General features: G+C 40.1%; 1 protein-coding gene across 3 annotated transcripts in view; it reads left to right on the top strand.

The window, feature by feature from the left end:
- Positions 1-17449, top strand: part of SOCS5 (suppressor of cytokine signaling 5) — a 106327-nt gene that overhangs the window by 19325 nt on the left and 69553 nt on the right. Inside the window, exon 2 of one of the 3 annotated variants that reach the window (XR_007515511.1) lies at positions 14384-15180. The exons of the other annotated variants lie outside the window; for them this stretch is intronic. The gene's annotated coding sequence lies outside the window, so the exon portion shown is untranslated. Of the gene's footprint in view, positions 1-14383; positions 15181-17449 lie in introns of those variants that run through there. 3 annotated transcript variants of the gene reach the window in all.

Raw genomic sequence — 17449 nt, 5'->3', positions numbered from 1 at the left:
CAACTATTGACCCCAGCACAAGAAAGAAGACTGCTGAGTCCAATATTCTAAAATATATGATTAACCAATGACTAGGAACCCAAGCACACATTGGTCTGGAAGAAGATAAGACCAACACAGAATGTTTTCTTTTTCTACCTTAAATGTCAAGGTAGAAAACTACCCTACCACTAGTTGAGTAGCCAATACTAGTGTCAGCTGCTAGTTTTAGGAGCCTTGGGTTCACTTTTATAGTATAGACATAAGCTAAATATGATGTCCGGAAAAGCTTTTTTTTTTTTTTAAGCACATAACTAAAAGTCCCTGTCAGAAGAAGTTGCCTATTGTTAACAAGAATCCTGTTGAAATAGAGAAATATAATAAAAACCAACTGTTCTTCCAAGCTGACTTGATTTTTGAAGAAAGCTGAAAAAAAAAAACAAAAACACAGACATGTGACCTGTGGTTTGAGAGATGCCCAGACAAACTACCCCAACATGTTTAGATCCCAGCTTGACCCCACAGGAATCTTCAGTTTCTGCTTCAAAGCTGCTATGGCTTAAGGAAGCATTCTTATGCATCTTCCTCCTGACTGGGCCTCTGAAAGTCAGCATGTTCCCCTGTTCTCCAGCTGCATTAAGCATCCCGGATTAGGTAGAGATTATGTAGCAATTCTACAGAATTTAAAATCTCACCAGCCCCTGTTTACAAAGCTCTTTGATACCCACTTGGTCCTCCAGGCAATTGGGTAATATTTATGGAATTTTAAAATGAGGAGAGGATTGTGGGAAGATGGCAGAGGTGGCAGCATAGTTTTGAATCTTCTCAGATCCTGTCACAAAAACAGAGTAACTAAATAGCAAAGCCAAAACCCTTGGTGACAAACTCTGCCCATGAACTTCAAGACACACAAGGTAGGGACAGCGATAAGTCCTGCAACGTTATCAGTGCTTATGCAGGACAAGCAAAGGGAAGGAACAGCATATTAAATAGACTTGGGAACATGAAAGTCCCCAAATAGCCAACAAGTATTCACTGGAGAGTGTAGTGGGCCAGTATGAGAACAGCAGCTGAATCTGGGAGTGATTTTGCCCTTTTTAACAGAGACTAAGTCCATGGAGTCTACTATAAGGACCGAAGGGGCTGGAACAGTCTAATCCCTCTCTGCACTCTTGAGACTGACCAGCCAGGGCATCCTTCCAGGACTGGGCCCCACACTGAGGAGAAACCAAAACTGAACTGGGCTGGAGACAATAGAGACAAAGAAGAAGCTTCAGATAAATAATGGGGAGAAGAATAGGGCCAGGGAATCACAGAAAGCCAGCCACCTTCTTTTTGAACACATCACAAAAACACCAAGAGACAGAATTCTGTGTCGTCAGCTTTTCTAACTTCAGATTCATGGCTTTTAACTGAACCACACCTCCTTCTGGAAGTTCAGGAAAATAGTTTTACTTAAAAATAAACAACAGAAAAGGATCAAGGTAAAAAATCCCATACAAACATTATTAGAAAAAAGAGAATAAGGAGCTGAATAACATTCTTACAGACAATGATATCACTCCAGAAAGGGATGTCCTCACACAAGATCAAAACTGTCATCTACCATTTTGAAATGAACTGAAAGACATTGGAAAAGCTATATAACATGTGAAAGGGAAACTTAAGTCAGAATTGGAAAAACTCAGAAAAGAGAAGACAGGACTCTGGAAAGAATTAGAAGTAAAAGAAAACATCATTTCAGAAATAAAAACTAAATTACAAGGAACACAAGAGCAAATAAGTACAACAAATAATACCTTAAAATAAATACAAGGTAAAAAATTTTAAACCTGTATGAAATGAAGAAGGAGATTAAAAGGGTTCAAGATAAAATGACAAATTTTGAAGGTAAACAAAGAAGATCTAACATACAATAATGAGTCCTTGAAGAAAACACCCAAAGCAAGGAAACAGGGCAAATACATGTATTTAAAACATTCAAGAAACTTTCCTGGAATAAAAAAAGATTTGAAACCATATATAGAAAGAGCGCACCATATACCTGAAAATATTGATCTAGAATGATGAACCCAATATAGTATATATTCTAGAATATAATTTTATTAGAATATAACCTTATAGTCTAATGAAATTAGTGGGTTTTACAGAAAAAGCCCTTTGGGCACCCAGGCAAAAAATACAATGACTTATAAGGGAAAGAAAATTAGGTTAAGATCAAATGTTTCAACAACAACACTTGGGTCTGAAGAAAATGGAATAACATGTTTAAGACTCTTAAGTTAAGAAAATGTGAGCTGTAGGGTTTTATATCCAGAAAACTGACCTTAAGGTACAAAGGACACGAACTATTATCAAGATGTAAGAACTCAGGGAATGTTTCTATAGGCCCTTCCGGCCATCTGCTAGACAACGAGCTTCAAAATGACCAGAGACATAGCAACAGGAAGTCTAGTGCTGAACATTTAATATGTATTTATTTATAGAATTAAAATTGGATGAGGGATAAACAGGAGTATTTGATGTAATGGGTATATACTCTGACAATGTATATACTGCAAACTTATTTTTTTAAAAATATGGGTGAAAGCAGAGAGCAAATGAAAAAAAGAGTAACTCTTGGTAACTATATTGGCAGTAACAACAACAACAAAAATTGGCCGTGGTAGTACTAATATTGTTATTCTGATCGTGTTGTATTTGTAAAGTCTGTAGTACTAAATTCGAATCGAAAGTATCAAAACTAATTCATGAGGCATTTTATTTTTAAAAATATACATTTCCTAGCTCTGTCTACTGCAAAGCCATAGAAACAATGACAAAAACAGTAATAATGAACATACCTAGTACCCAGATTGTGGTTCTGAAATACCACTTCCCACGAAAAGAAACAAGGGTTTCTTGGAGACATGGCAGATTCTAGGGCTGGAGCAGGAAATAACAAGATAAGCCTAGAATAACTTGCCGTATCAGATGGCAAGGGAGTTATCAAAGACTGCTAGGGTCATGTCAAAAGGATTCAAGTGTTAGTGGAGGAGGCTTTCGCTGGTCAAGGATGGGACAGATCGAGCTACAATAAAGACAATGATTGCAATGGCTTGAAACTCATGCATGCATACACCAGTTCATAATAACCAAAATTAAAAAAAGTAATTGATCACCTTTGGAGGATGTTAGGAAACTATCATCTGGTCAATGAAGGGAGATAAGCAGTCTACCTTTCCTGTCTGAATTGTGTCAGTGATGAAACCCATAACAGATGAGGACAAGTGTCTCTTTATAGAAATATTCCAACTAGTTAATGAAAAAGAAATAACAAAAATAGGATATTCTGCAATCCACGATAAATTAATGGACCTAGGTGTTGAGCATCAACATTTGTTAAGGCCACAAAGAGAAAGAACCAGACACTATGTGTCTCTGGATGTACCACCCATAGTCTTGCCAAAGGGATTGAACCTGAGTCTCAAGTCTCCCATCTGCAGGAAAGACAGGGAACAGAGGAAGACGTTGAACTGCACCAGGAGTATGCAATCAGCAATATCCAGACTGCAGGAAACTCTGCAGATCAAAGGCTCCAAGTCCTTCAGCATACAAATTATGTAAGGAAACTCCGGTGGTATAGTGGCGAAGTACTATGGCTGCTAACCAAAAGATTGGCAGTTCCAATCCACCAGGTGCTCCTTGGAAACTCTATGGGGCAGTTCTACTCTGTCCTACAGGATCTCTATGAGTTGGAATCCACTCAACGGCAACAGGTTTCTTGTTTTGATTGGTAGAGGTCAGTACGGTGGTTACTTTTAGGGAGAGGGACACAGCTGTGATTGTGACAAGGGCTTTTCTTAATTCCTTCAGCTTTTGATTGGAGCGTAAGGAGCTACTTGAGTAAGACCTCATATTGTTTCCATATTTCAACATTTTTTTCTTTTCTTTTTGGCCAGAACTATGGTTTTTTACATGAAATCATTGTTCTGAAAGCTCGTCCATGACTTCATTTTATTCCTCATTTTACTAAGAAAGAAGAAAAAAAAATCCACTTTAAGTGGTGTACCAGGTGATTGTTTTTAATAGCTTCTATTGGTAGAATATTTCTATTATTATTTTGTAGAATCTTCAGGATACTTGGTTCTTTGAACAACATAAGTAACCAGATTTAGAAGGCCTTGAATTAGAGAAAGTCTCCCCTCATCCCCACCCTAGATATATGGGAGAGTTAAGAAGGATAAGACAAAAGGGAAGAGAAATCAAGTACCATTTTACTTTATTTTCAAAGCTGAGAAAGCGTATTTGGCATGAAATACAAAGTGACCCAGTGGTTATTTTGACTGAATCGAGAATATAGGCTCTCCGAAGTACAGTAACAAAACAAACAAATGAAAAACACATTCCTTTTCCTCCTAAAAATTTTTAAAGGGAGAAGCAAGCCATAGCAAGCAAATGACCTTAAAAGATCATGGCAGTTTCTATCTTCTACCAAGAAAAATACACACAAGATAATGTCAAGTGCTTTCAGAGATCTAAATAGCTGGCAGCCCCATTTCTGGAAGGTTTCCACGTGCACAAAGTGTTTCACCCCTTTCCAACTGCAGCATAGTTTTAAAACAGCCTAAGTGCTCCTCACCAATCATGTGTCAGAGGCAACAACAATAACAACAACCCCATAATATGTTTTTTTTGGTATGAGTCACTCATACAAAAATTTATATATACCTTGCTACATACTCCCAGTTGCTCTCCCCGTAATGAGACAGGACACTCCTTCTCTCCGCTCTCTATTTTTGTGTCCATTCAGCCAGCTTCTGACCTCCTCTGCCTTCTCATCTCCCCTCCAGACGGGAGTTGCTCACATAGTCTCACGTGTCTATTTGATCCAAGAAGCACGCTCATCACCAGTATCATTTTCTTCCCCATAGTCCAGTCCAATCCCTGTGTGAAGAATTGGCTTTGGGAATGGTTCCTGTCTTGGGCTAACAGAAGGCCTGAGGACCATGACCTCCGGGGTCCTTCTAGTCTCAGTCAGGCCATTAAGTCTAGTCTTTTTATGAGAATGTGAGGTCTGCATCCCACTGCCCTCGTGCTGCCTCAGGGGTTCTTCGTTGTGTTCCCTGTCAGGGCTGTCATTGGGTGTAGCTGGGCACCATCTAGTTCTTCTGGTCTTAGGCTGATGTAGTCTCCGGTTTGTATAGCCCTTTCTGTCTCTTGGGCTCAAAATTACCTTGTATCTTTGGTGTTCTTCATTCTCCTTTGCTCCAGGTGGGTTGAGAGCAATTGATGCATCTTAGATGGACATTTGCTAGCGCTTAAGACCCCAGATGCCACTCTCCAAAGTAGAATGCAGAATGTTTTCTTAATAGATTTTATTATTCCAATTAACCTAGATGTCCTCTGAAACCATGGTCCCCAAACCCCCGCCCCTGCTACACTGGCCTTTGAAGCATTCCGTTTATTCAGGAAACTTCTTTGCTTTTTGTTTAGTCCAGTTGTGCTGACCTCTCCTGTATTGTGTGTTGTCTTTCCCTTCACCTAAAATAGTTCTTGTCTACTATCTAATTAGTGAATACCCTTCTCCCTTCCTCCTTCCCCACCCTTGTAACCATCAGAGAATATTTTCTTCTCTGTTTAAACTATTTCTCAAGTTCTTATAATAGTGGTCTCATACAATATTTGTCCTTTTGGATCTGACTAATTTCACTCAGCATAATGCCTTCCAGATTCCTTCATGTGCATAGTATGTTTTTAAAAGCTTTGTTTTGTTTGTTTTATTAGCACCTCCCAAAATGCACATGGCCTGAGAGAAACTAACCAAAGACCTGATCCTCTAGCTAGGTGGAGTTACTCTGAGTAGCTCCTCACGTCAACTAACGTGTGTGCCCGGGGATGAGAGATACTCCTTTTAAACTCTGAAGAAAGCATTTAGGGATTTGTGGGAGGGCACGCGATGTTTTTCAAGGTACCTCTGGACTTTCTCAATAAAACATCCCAAATGGGAAAACATAGAGCCCAGAAATGGCTGGACCAAGAAAAAAATACTACAAGCATGGCTGGCAAATCCTTGATGAATTCAATCCTAAGAAAGCAGATTGATTACACTGTGCAAGATTTGTTAAGGCTTAGCTTTAATAAATAATCAGAGCCCTGCTGGTGCAGTGGTTAAGAGCTTGCCTGGTAACCAAAATGTTGACAGTTCAAATCCACCAGCCTCTCCTTGGAAACCCTATGGGGCAGTTCTATGAGTTGCTATGAGTCGGAATTGACCCTATGGCAATGGGTTTGTTTTGGGGGGGGTTTTAATAAAGATATACAAATTAAACAAACTAGTGGTCATCTTACCACTGATGGCTCTTTAGAGTTAGTAGAACACAGTGACTCAGTTTTAACTTTGAGCCCTCATCCTGCAGGGCTGGCAGGAATTTAACTTGGTCATTCCTGGAACATCTTCCATACACTTGCTTAGGGTTTATGGCGGGGACCAGGCACCTTAAAAATCAGTTGTTGTCAAGTCCACCCTGATTCACGGTGACCCGTGTGTTTCAGAGTAGAACTGTGCTCTGTAGGGTTTTCAATGGCTGAAGTTTTGGAATTTTTTTATTTTTCCTAGATATCTCTGGGTGGACTTGAACCTCCAATCTTCCTGTAAGCAGATGAGTATGTTACTATTTTACACCACTCATGGATTCCCCAGGCATCTTAAGAAACACCAAAACATTCGTGGTTCCCTCCAATTATTAATCCACAAAAGAATGTCCTGATCTGCATGGTCCTTTGGGGCTGTTCCTCTGCTCTTTCTTAAAAAAAGGAACTCTTAGCCAAAGACCCAGCCTCCCTGAGTCATATACATAGCCAAGGGGCTCTGCCAGGAGGCAGGATGACATCTTGCTGTTTTCTGGGACCAAGATCTTTTTAGCCTGGAGAAATATCCGTACCCATCCAGTCAATTCGGACTCATAGGACCAAATGGGACACAATAGAACTGCTCCACAGGGTTTACAAGGCTGTCATCTTTACAGAAGACTGCCATATCTTTCTCCTGTGGAGCAGCTGGTGGGTTTGAACCTCTGACCTTTCGGTTAACAGGCAAGCTCTTAATCACTGCGCTACCAAGGCTCCTCTTGGGGAAATACCAAAAAACCAACCAAACCCATTGCCATCGAGTCGATTCCAACTCATAGCGACCCTATAGGACAGGGTAGAACTGCCCCATAGAGTTTCCAAGGAGCACCTGGTGGATTCAAACTGCCAACCTTTTGGTCAGCAGCCATAGCACTTAACCATTCTGCCACCAGGGTTTCCAGCTCTCCTAAAAACTTGTTCTCCTCAATGGGTTTATTCAAAAGTCTGAAAGTCTGGCCCCAAACCTCCCGTGGGGCAAAGATATACAGAACAGGAAAGGGAAAAGGAAACAGGGGAAGTAGAGAACATAAATCAATATCTCAAAAGTTTGTTACACCAAATTCCTTTCATTTCAGAATCAAGGAAACTGACTGAACAAAGACATACACCTAGTTGCTGACAGTTGGCTTTTTCTACCAGATCACAGCACCTCTTCACTTTTCTAACTTCCAACCTCTCTCCTCTTCTAAATCTGCCCTTGGTAACTGGAGCTTAAGTCCGCACCTGGAGTTTCAGTCATATTTGGAAACATCTTTTAAACATGTTGATCCAATCAGGGTGAATTATTTGTGATAGCAGGAATAACTCCACCCTGGGGCGTAGCCAGCAGGGTGAGGGACTCAGGGTAAATCACATTGTGTTCCATTTTTCCTTACTCTCAATGTTTTCCTACGGGACAAGTCAGGTTCCTTAGAGTACACTGGCCACAAAAGGCCATCCTAAAGGTGTCAGTGGAGGGAGGAAGGCAAAGTCTTACGGCCTAGCCATACTCCACAGGCACCTTTAGGAGGAAATTTACTGGCCTTCACACTCTAGTTGATTTCTGAATTCCTTCCGTGGCAACGATGCACGTTGAGTGCGTGTTGACAGGGGAGTCAGGTGAACGAGCTGGTTGTATGTATTTAACTGTTTGGTCTTTCTCAGCACCAGCTGGCAAGGCCATGTCCTTCTCCCACTACCTCCGAGCCACTGTTCATATGCATCCATGTAGGGAGGGGAAGTAGGAGTGATATTGTGTCCAACTTTGTTTTTTTTTTATATTGTGTCTAACTTTTCAAGTGATTACTGTATCAGTGTGCAAATGACTTATTCCAATGGGTAATGCAGGAGCATCCTGGAATGTCTAGTTATCTCATATATTATAGGCATGATCTAATACTTCCTTATACTTTCTTTTAATAATGAACTGCAAGAGAACAGGATGTACCATTTTGCTTTATAATTCAGGCAGAGAGGACAGGTATTGGCTAACATGGTTTGACCCAATCAGCTTCCTTTTTTTAGCCAAACTGGCTGAAAATCACAGGACTGTTGTGGGAGTTGCATTGGCCATTCCAATGCTTTCCTGTCAAGTCTATTAATCAGCAGTAGAAGAGCCAAGGGACCAGGTTACTCTGCTTTAGCTCAAAGAGATTTGTGGTTGTAAGTGGACTGACTGGAAACAAAGGTATAGCATTCCAATTCTGACTGATGAATGCTGAAGTTATTGCTAAATAATGATTACTAGTCCCAGCCCCCACAAATCACTCAATGGATGAATAAGGACTTAGTTAAAGAAACTTGGGCTGCGGAACTCAGATTTTTCTTGCAATGGGGCAGAGATATAGAGATGGCGGGGAAGGAGGAGAAAAACTAGATCAGACTGGATAAGCTAAGAGAAAGCAAGCACGGTGTGGGTTCTCATGGTGCCTTGGGACTTCCCTGCCTCATGCATTTGCTTCTCTCTCCAGTCAGACTACTTCTGAATGCTACCACCAACTTCACCCTCTTCCACCACTCTTGGCTTCTTCTTCACGGATCCCCATGCCTAGCCAGACTCATGCTTTAAGCCTCTCCTCCCTCAAAGCTTTCCAACCCCAATTCTCCAACTCCCCTCAGTTCCTCCCACTTAGTTGCTTCTTAATCTAAAGAAAAAGATCAGTGATAATATATACACAAAGAGAGAGAGAGAGGGGGATTTACTTCAAAGAATTGGCTCAGGCAATTGTAAGTCAGGTGGCAGACTGGAGACTCCTGCAGGCTTGTGTCCCAAAATCTGTTGTTCAGGTGACAGGAAGAGTGAAGAGTGGAGGTGTTGTAGAAAATGTCTATTTATAGCCCAGAGCCAGAACACGCGCCAAGGAAACTCCTCTTTTGCTCTTAAGACCTTCAGCTAATTGACTGAAGCCCACCCACATTATAGAAGGTAATCTGCTAACTGATTTAATCACACATAAATACTTTATAACAGCAACTAGATTAACGTTTTACCAAACAACTGGGCACAAGAGCCAAGCCAAGTTGACATGTAAAAATTAACCATCACATACATTCCACATCATGACCCCTTGTCTCCTCTCCATGTCTCTTTTTTTTAACTGCCTCCAAGTCCAGGTTTGCTCATGCAAGGAAATAAAACATTCTTCTACTTCGGTTAGGTGACTGCTTCAAAAATGTTTAGTGTATTTGCACTAATATTGGACAGAGTAGGTAGGGTATTTGTGTTGTGAGAATGTTTTGGACAGGATCAAATTTAAATATTGCTTTTCTGTTTGTGGTCCCTCGAGACCTATCCAAACAACTAATGGAAAAAAAATTAAAGTTCTAAGGAAGCTTTGGTGTCAGCAACCTCTAATGCTGCTTCTTGCCAGCTTCCCACTCAGTAGAAGATGCTTCCTAAAGAATAATGCACTTTCGTGAAGTATCTTCAGGACCAGCTTAGACTGAGCCAAGCCATGATTACAGTCCTCACTGGCTGCTGCTTTTGCCAGTATGTGCCTCTGTTTCCACTTGTTAGAAATATATCTGCCTGTCAGTGCTTCGGAGTGCCAGTACCTTTTTGATATTACAAGCTCTTAATACTCCTCTTCAAGGATGCCAGCTTTCATAATATTTTAAGCCTCAAACATTCAAGAACTGGAAGTAATTGAATTTCTCTCCATTTGAAAGTAGAAAGGGGAAGAGTGCATGGCTAGGAATTTCTCTAAACTATGGATTAGCAATAACATAATTTATGCTTTCAAAAAGGCAGTTCTTCTAAATTCATAGCTGCATACCAGTCACAGCTATGCTTCTAATACATTCTTTAACTTCAAAAGACCTTTTTTCTGTCCCAGAAATTCTCAGAGGTATGATGCAGATATTTACAGGAGTTGAGTGGAAAACGAAATGTTTAAAAACTCAGGTGGACATAAACTACGACTTATTACTGTGAGGAAAACCCTCTTAGTTGCAACCTCACTTACGGTAAAGTTTTTGAATTTTCTAGAGATGACAAAGATTTATGAGGTGTGACTTCATGAGAAGAAAAAATATTTTGGTGAAGCTATTTCCTGTGTCAGTAAAATTGGAGATCACGAGAGTAACTAGAGGAACTTCTGTAGAAAGCATCTGCTAACGTAATTGAGCAAAAATGAATTCCATGAAACTCCAGATAACCTGCTTTTCCATTGAAAGCAAACATGGCACGTTTATTATTTAGTTTCTGGTGCTGAGTTCTTTTTCTTTTCCTACAGAGTTGTTTGTGGGATCTATTTTGAAAACATTCTATTTTAACACTGTTTGTCAATAAGTTGATGCTGGTAATATGGTAGAAAAAGCAGTGGATTAGGAGCCAGATGGCCTGAGTTTCATTCTAACTCTGCAACCTACCGATGTAGTGACTATGGTCATAGCTCTTCAGCACTTTGGGTTTCCCTTTTCTCATTTGTTAAGCAGCAATAATAAATACCTGACCTCCTTACCTCTTAACATTGTTGTGAGGAACAAATAAGAGCCTAGAGGTTAAGCCACTTTGAAACTATGAAGTGCTACACAATACAGAGCATTCTAATCATTGTTACCTCAAAATTCCTCTCAGATTACATTGCCTCAAATGCATTATTTAGGAAAAGTACAAACTTGAACGCCATATGGAGTCCTTGTTGACACTGCAGATGTTGGTTAATTTTAGATTCAAAAAGAACAAAAGAACTGAAGCAATACCCAGCAAATTAGCCTCTCTTTTGCTTTTTCTTCGAAATCTCCTATTATACGAATACCAAACCCAAATTAGCAGGCTAAATATTATAGAAAATTACATCATTTGAAGCATTGAAATTCTGTATATCCAAGTCCTTTTGGAGAACCAGAGTTTATTCCTTCCAAAGCACGTCGCCCATGAATTTAATGCTATAGGATTAATTACGGTTATTTCTCCGAGGACCAAGTAAAAGGATTTAGATCTTAAACTTTAAATGACATAGAGCTAGGGAAACACGGATATCTCAGGTGAGTCACAAAATATGTGCAATCCATTTTGGTGGTCACAGGTTCTCTTGAACTGATAGAAGAACTAAGCTCAGCTGATCTTGGCTCTGACCCTGAAGACCTGGCCATATTTACAAATGGGAATATCTAAGCAGAGGAACAGATGTAACAAATACCCACATACTTATGACAACTGCTTTTAGGGCCCCACCAGTTTGGGGAGACCTGTCCTGCTTACATGGGCCATTTATAAGACTTTTCTTTGCATCTTGTTAAATCAGGCTTCCTGCTTACACATGGATAAGCAAGAGGTGTTTTTGTAAAATATGTAGATGACGTCTATCATTTTATCATTTGTTTGCATACCACTCACTCACAAAACCTATCCTGGAGCAAGCCGAGCATTTTGTGTCTTGAAATATGTATATATATGATGGAAGCAATGAAACAAAGGAAACCCTGGTGGCGTAGTGGTTAAGAGCTACTGCTAACCAAAAGACTGGCAGTTCAAATCCACCAGGCATTCCTTGGAAACTCTGTGGGGCAGCTCTACTCTGTCCTATAGGGTCGATATGAGTTGGAATCGGCTCAACGGCAACGGGTTTGTTTGCTTGCTTAACAGAACAAAGCATACTTCATATCTAAGCATATCCAGCAGATTACACAAGCTGTTTAAAAATGGTCCATTTGATATTCTGAGCCCAGATTTTTCAAAACACTTTCCAGCGAATAACCCCATCTCAAGACTTTTCATGAAGCCTTAGTGGCTTTGAGACATGGACAGAATATCGCTCTAATTAAAAAGAATTTTCAAATAGAAGCCATAAATGTTACACCTACAAAACGCTTGTTACTCTAAAAAAAACTAAAGCAGGCAATAATTTCCAAAGATATTTCAACCTCTATTTTAATAATATAGTGGGTACCATATGATATTTCAAAGTGTACTCCCACATGGAGTAGAAATATTAAAAGTAAATCCCCAAAAGTAGTCTTCATGACAGTGATCATTATGAATACAGTCCAGATTGGTTATTATCCTATTCATATGCTGCCTATTTTAGCACAAAAAGGTTAAGAAGACAGGCACAACTTGATTCCATCTTACATCATCCTTCTCAAACTGGAAGAAAACTTTAACCCCCAAAATATTTTTCCCATGTGAATAACTTTGTGTCAGTCCAGATGATTATAGGCGTGAATCAGAAATGGATTCAAACAACTTCATTCACTGCTGAAATGAAACGAGAACTGACCCCCAAAATAAATTGGCTTCGTTCTCTATGAGAGGTCTATGAATCAGGTTGCCATCTGCTTCCTTCCTTCTTTAAATTCATCAGTAGGCTGGAGTTAAACAAGAGCTGGAGGAGTCTGGAGGGTAAGGGAAGGAGACCTCTGGCTTGGTGTTCGGTCCTGGGGTATGCTGCAAATGGGAGAGTCACTCAGAGTGTAAGAATAGAGGAATGTGGGAATTAACTGGGGAAATCATGTAAAATTTATCAAATCATGGGAATAGCACAAGTTTAATTTGCCCGTTTCATGTGAAGATAGTACATCGACTAAAAATCCCTTAATTGCCACAGATGAAAAAGTAATCTAAGCTAGCTAATCAAAAAGATGAATTTAGAAGAACCCGGAAACCCTGGTGGCATAGGGGTAAGTGCTACGGCTGCTAACCAAAAGGTCAGCAGTTCAAACCTGCCAGGCGCTTCTTGGAAACCCTACGGGCAGTTCTACTCTGTCCTATAGGGTCACTGTGAGTTGGAAATGACTCGATGGCAGTGGGTTTGGTTTTGGTTAGACAGTATCCGGCTGCCCTGACAAGGAGCACAACAGAGAGTCCCAGATGGAGAGGGAGAAAAGTGTGGAGCAGAACTCAAGTTCATGTAAAAAGACCAGACTTAATTGTCTGACAGAAACTGAAGGAACCTCCCGAAGCTATGGCCCCCAGATGCTCTGTTAACCCAGAACTAAAACCACTCTCGAAGCCCACTCTTTAGACAAAGATTAGCCAGGACTATAAAACAAAAAATAAGAAATTGTGAGGAGCATTCTTCTTAGTTCAATCAGATACACGAGGTCAAATGGGTGGCTCCTGTCCAGAGGCAGGATGAGAAGGCAGGAAGGGTCAGGAACTGGTTGAATGGACACAAGAAACCTGGAGTAGAAAGGGGGAGTGTGTTGTCACATTATAGGGATTGCAACTAATGTCGCATAGCAATACGTGTATAAATTTTGTATGAGAAATTAACTTGACCTGTAAACTTTCACAATAAACAAAAAATGATGAATTTATTGACTCAAGTAACTGAATAATTTAGAGTATCTGGTTTAGGTAAGGCTTGATCCAGGGCTCAAACAGTGTGACTCAGGACCTAATTTCTCTCTCCCCATTTCTCAATTCAACATCTTCAGTATTGGCTCCATTCTTAGGCAAACTCTTTCTTCATGTGCCCAATACGGATGCAAGCAGCTCCTGGGAATATTCGTATCTAGGTTCAAATCCAGAGTGGACTTTTCTAGTAGATTCAGAACTGATCACTGTAGCCAGGGGGATATGATATACTCATTGGCCTAGACCAATGTCACATGCTTCACCTCTGAGGCAGGGGGTGGGGGATATCACTCCTCACCTTAAGCCCATGGACTCAGAATGAGGGAGAACCATAGTTCCCAGAAGAAAATGAGACTGTGCTCACTGGGCCTGTGTCATCTACAGATACTCAGGGACCAAATGCACAAATAATGTCATTGAGTATTATTTCTCACTTAAAAAGGAATTCTGGATATACCCTGAGCATAGAGTCTAAGTCTTACCAGCTATAGGGAAAAAAATTTTTAAAAAGGTGATGGCCAAAAGGGAGATTGAAATCTTTACGTGAGACATTTTAAAAATGGAAGATCATTTCAATCAAAGCTAGGAGAGTAGAATAGATATTCTTCAGAGATTTTTGACCGTTCTGTAATTTTCAGATTTTATGATCCCTGAGGAAGAGAGTTTGGGAGCATAGAAAGGCATTCTGGGTGGCTATTTGCTGTAATTGTTAACCTTGTGTTTTCCTTTTAGATGCTTTCTTTCATGCTATAACTGAACAAATCAACAACAAATCTTCTGCAAACATGGAACAGAACCAAAGAGAAGTGCTATGTGGAAGGATAATTTTATTTTCTACATTGATAATAATATTACTGGACTAGCTTCTTAAAAAAAAATAAGATGTGCATATTTTAAAAACGGTGCCCCTCATTGCATCATCACCCGTCCATAAGTCCACCTCTGTATATGTCCTCCCAAACCTCATGTAAATAAAGTGCCCCAAGATTCTTCCATCCTGGTCTCGTATACCTGGAATCTAATAAATGAAAAAAGGTCTTACAGGGAAGGGGGAACTAGTGTAAAGATAGAAAACTTATGCTGTCGGCCCAGTTATAAGGCACATTTGCGAAAGTCTACCTATATCACCAAGCCCTAAACCTATTTTTCAAAAGCAACGATGGAAAAATGAAGAATTATTAAGGGAAACAAAAAGGAGGAATGCTAATAAATAATGGTTAAGAGCCCCTGGTGGAGCCCTGGTGGCACAGTGGTTAAACCCCTTGGCTGCCAACCTAGGTTGGCGGTTTGAACCCACAAGCTGCTCCTCAGGAGAAAGATGTGGCAGTCTGCTTCTGTAATGATTTACAGCCTTGGAAACCCATGTGACATTTCTACTCTGTCCTACAGGGCTTCTATGAGTTGGAATCAACTCCACAACATGGGTTTTTGGTGTTGGAAAGAACCCTGGGGCTAGAGCTGTTTGCGGCAAGGTGCACCTTACAAGTTCTCAACTCTAATCTTATTATTCCCATCTGAGGCTTCATTCCAGAGATGCTTCTGTATGTTAAACTAAGTAGAGCTTGCAATTAACTGGGACATACTCAAACTGAACTGTATTTCCTCTGTTTTTTCTTTTTTCTTCTCTTCTTCTTTTAAGCACCAACCCAACACTGGTAGCAAGAGAAGCAGATTAAATATAGAAGATTTTCCTTATTGGAAAAGAAAAGCAAAAATAGAATTTACAGGCCAAAGAATGAGGAGCTATTCTTAATGAAATGTGGACGTCAATCCTTGAAAAGCTGAGGCTCTCATTCAGAAATCTAGTTATGCCATTTTAGAACATTTGCTTGGAAGCTTTTATTAAAGTGTTTGGGAGACTTCTGGGAATTTATTCTAAGGATATACCTGAATACATATGTACTAGGTTATTCAATACAGCATTTCTTATAATAAACAGCAAGGATTAGAAACAACCTAAATGTTCACTCAAAAGGGAACGGTTAAATAAACTATGGCAGATTCTACAGTGTAGCGCTAGGCAGCTGTTAAAAAGAATGAGGAAGCTCTCTTATTGCTGGTATGAAAGAGTTCTGAGATATGTTATTAAAGGCAAAAGCAAGATGCAGATCAGGGATACAACATGCCAACTCTTGGGTAAGAAGGGGGAAAGATAAATAATGTAAGAATTGCTTGTATTTGCATGAAGAAATACTGAAAGAATACACATAGAAACCAATACAAATCATTATCTTTACCTGGAGGTGGGGTGGAAAATTGGGTGGATGGGGCAGGGTGGGAGAGAGACTTTTCATTAAGTACCTTTTTATTTTGTTTTGATTTTTGAAACATGTAAATGTATCATCTGGTCAAATGTAAACAAATAAACACCAGAAAGAAAGAAAAGATTGAGAGAAGGCCTTCTAGAGCCATATAGAGATTTCGTAAAAGTTTTAGTTGTGACTAAAATGAAAAAACTGGACCCATTCTTAACCACAAGCCTACTATTGGGAGGGCTTGCATAGGGATTGCAGTAGAAGCCTGGACCACACGGACTTCCATTCTCGTTAGCTGAGCAACTTGCCTCTTTCCAATATCATTAGTGCCCTGGATATTTCCCATATCCTTCTTGCCATTCTCTCTCTCTCTTTTTTTTTATTACTATACTTTTTATTTATTTATTTTTAATAATACTTATTGTGTATTTGGTGAGTGTTTACACAACAGTTTAGGCTCCCATTCAACAATTTCTACACAAGTTGTTCGGTGACCTTGGTTACATTCTTCACAATGTGTGAACATTCTCGTTATTTTCATTTTGGTTGTTCTATTTTTTTTCCTCTTTTCTTAAAAAGAAATAACAAACCAGAGATTCTGGAAGATGCTGCTGGCAACTATTATCCTTTATTCATAAAGAGTTAGGTTAAAGCTTTACTTAGAATGTGGGTTACTGCACGTATGTCATGAATAGCAAGAAAGTTCCCTGGTGATCTTCCTGAGAGGTTGGGACTCCTGGTTCAATCAGCTTGATGGAGCTACGGGCTCCTCCTTGACGCTGTCGTGGTAACCTGGGCACGAGGCAGTATTACCCCAGTAGACTGAGTGCTTTTATTTTTTTCTTTGAGAGTAAGGACTGTGTCTTACTCACTGAGCTTTGAATTCTCAGAGCCTAGCACTTTTTAGTAGCACAGTGCCTGCCATAAAATTGGCTGTCAATAAACTGAACCTTCATCTACCCAATTGCTTAGGTCAAAATCTTAGGAGCCACGCTTAATGACTTTCCCTCACTCATCCCATTAAATCCATCAGTAAGACCATTTAGTTCTACCTGCAAAACATATTCCTAAACCTACGACTCTGCCGTTTTCAGCCCTATCACCCTAATCCAGATCGCCAACATCTCTCATCTGGACCGACTTGGTTGGCCTGCTTCTAGTTTCTCTCCTGCTGTTCCCAGAATGCTTTCTTCATTAGGACAATCTTTTAAAAGAAACAAATCGGATTCCATCACACTCCTGCTTAAAACCTTTCAATAGTTTCCTGTAACAGAATAAAATTTAAACTCTTTCCCTTGACCTTCAAAGCCTTACCCCTCTGCTTCTTTAGCCTCAACTCCTACCACTGTTGCTCACTTCCTCCCCTCCACGAAAACCTGCTTTCAATTCCTTACATCCACTTTAACTGATACTGTCTCAAGGCCTCTGTCTGTGCTCTTCTCTTTGCCTGGAGCTCTTCCCCCTTCTCATTATCTCTTCGCTTCCTTCTCATTATAGATGCTCAAATGCCGCTTTCCTCAGTTACTTAGCCCTGCCCTCGACA

Source organism: Elephas maximus, chromosome 26 (assembly GCF_024166365.1).
Source record: "Elephas maximus indicus isolate mEleMax1 chromosome 26, mEleMax1 primary haplotype, whole genome shotgun sequence".
NCBI lineage: Eukaryota > Metazoa > Chordata > Mammalia > Proboscidea > Elephantidae > Elephas > Elephas maximus.
Note: the sequence above shows the minus strand (reverse complement) of the source record. Positions and strands in the feature narration are given on the sequence as shown.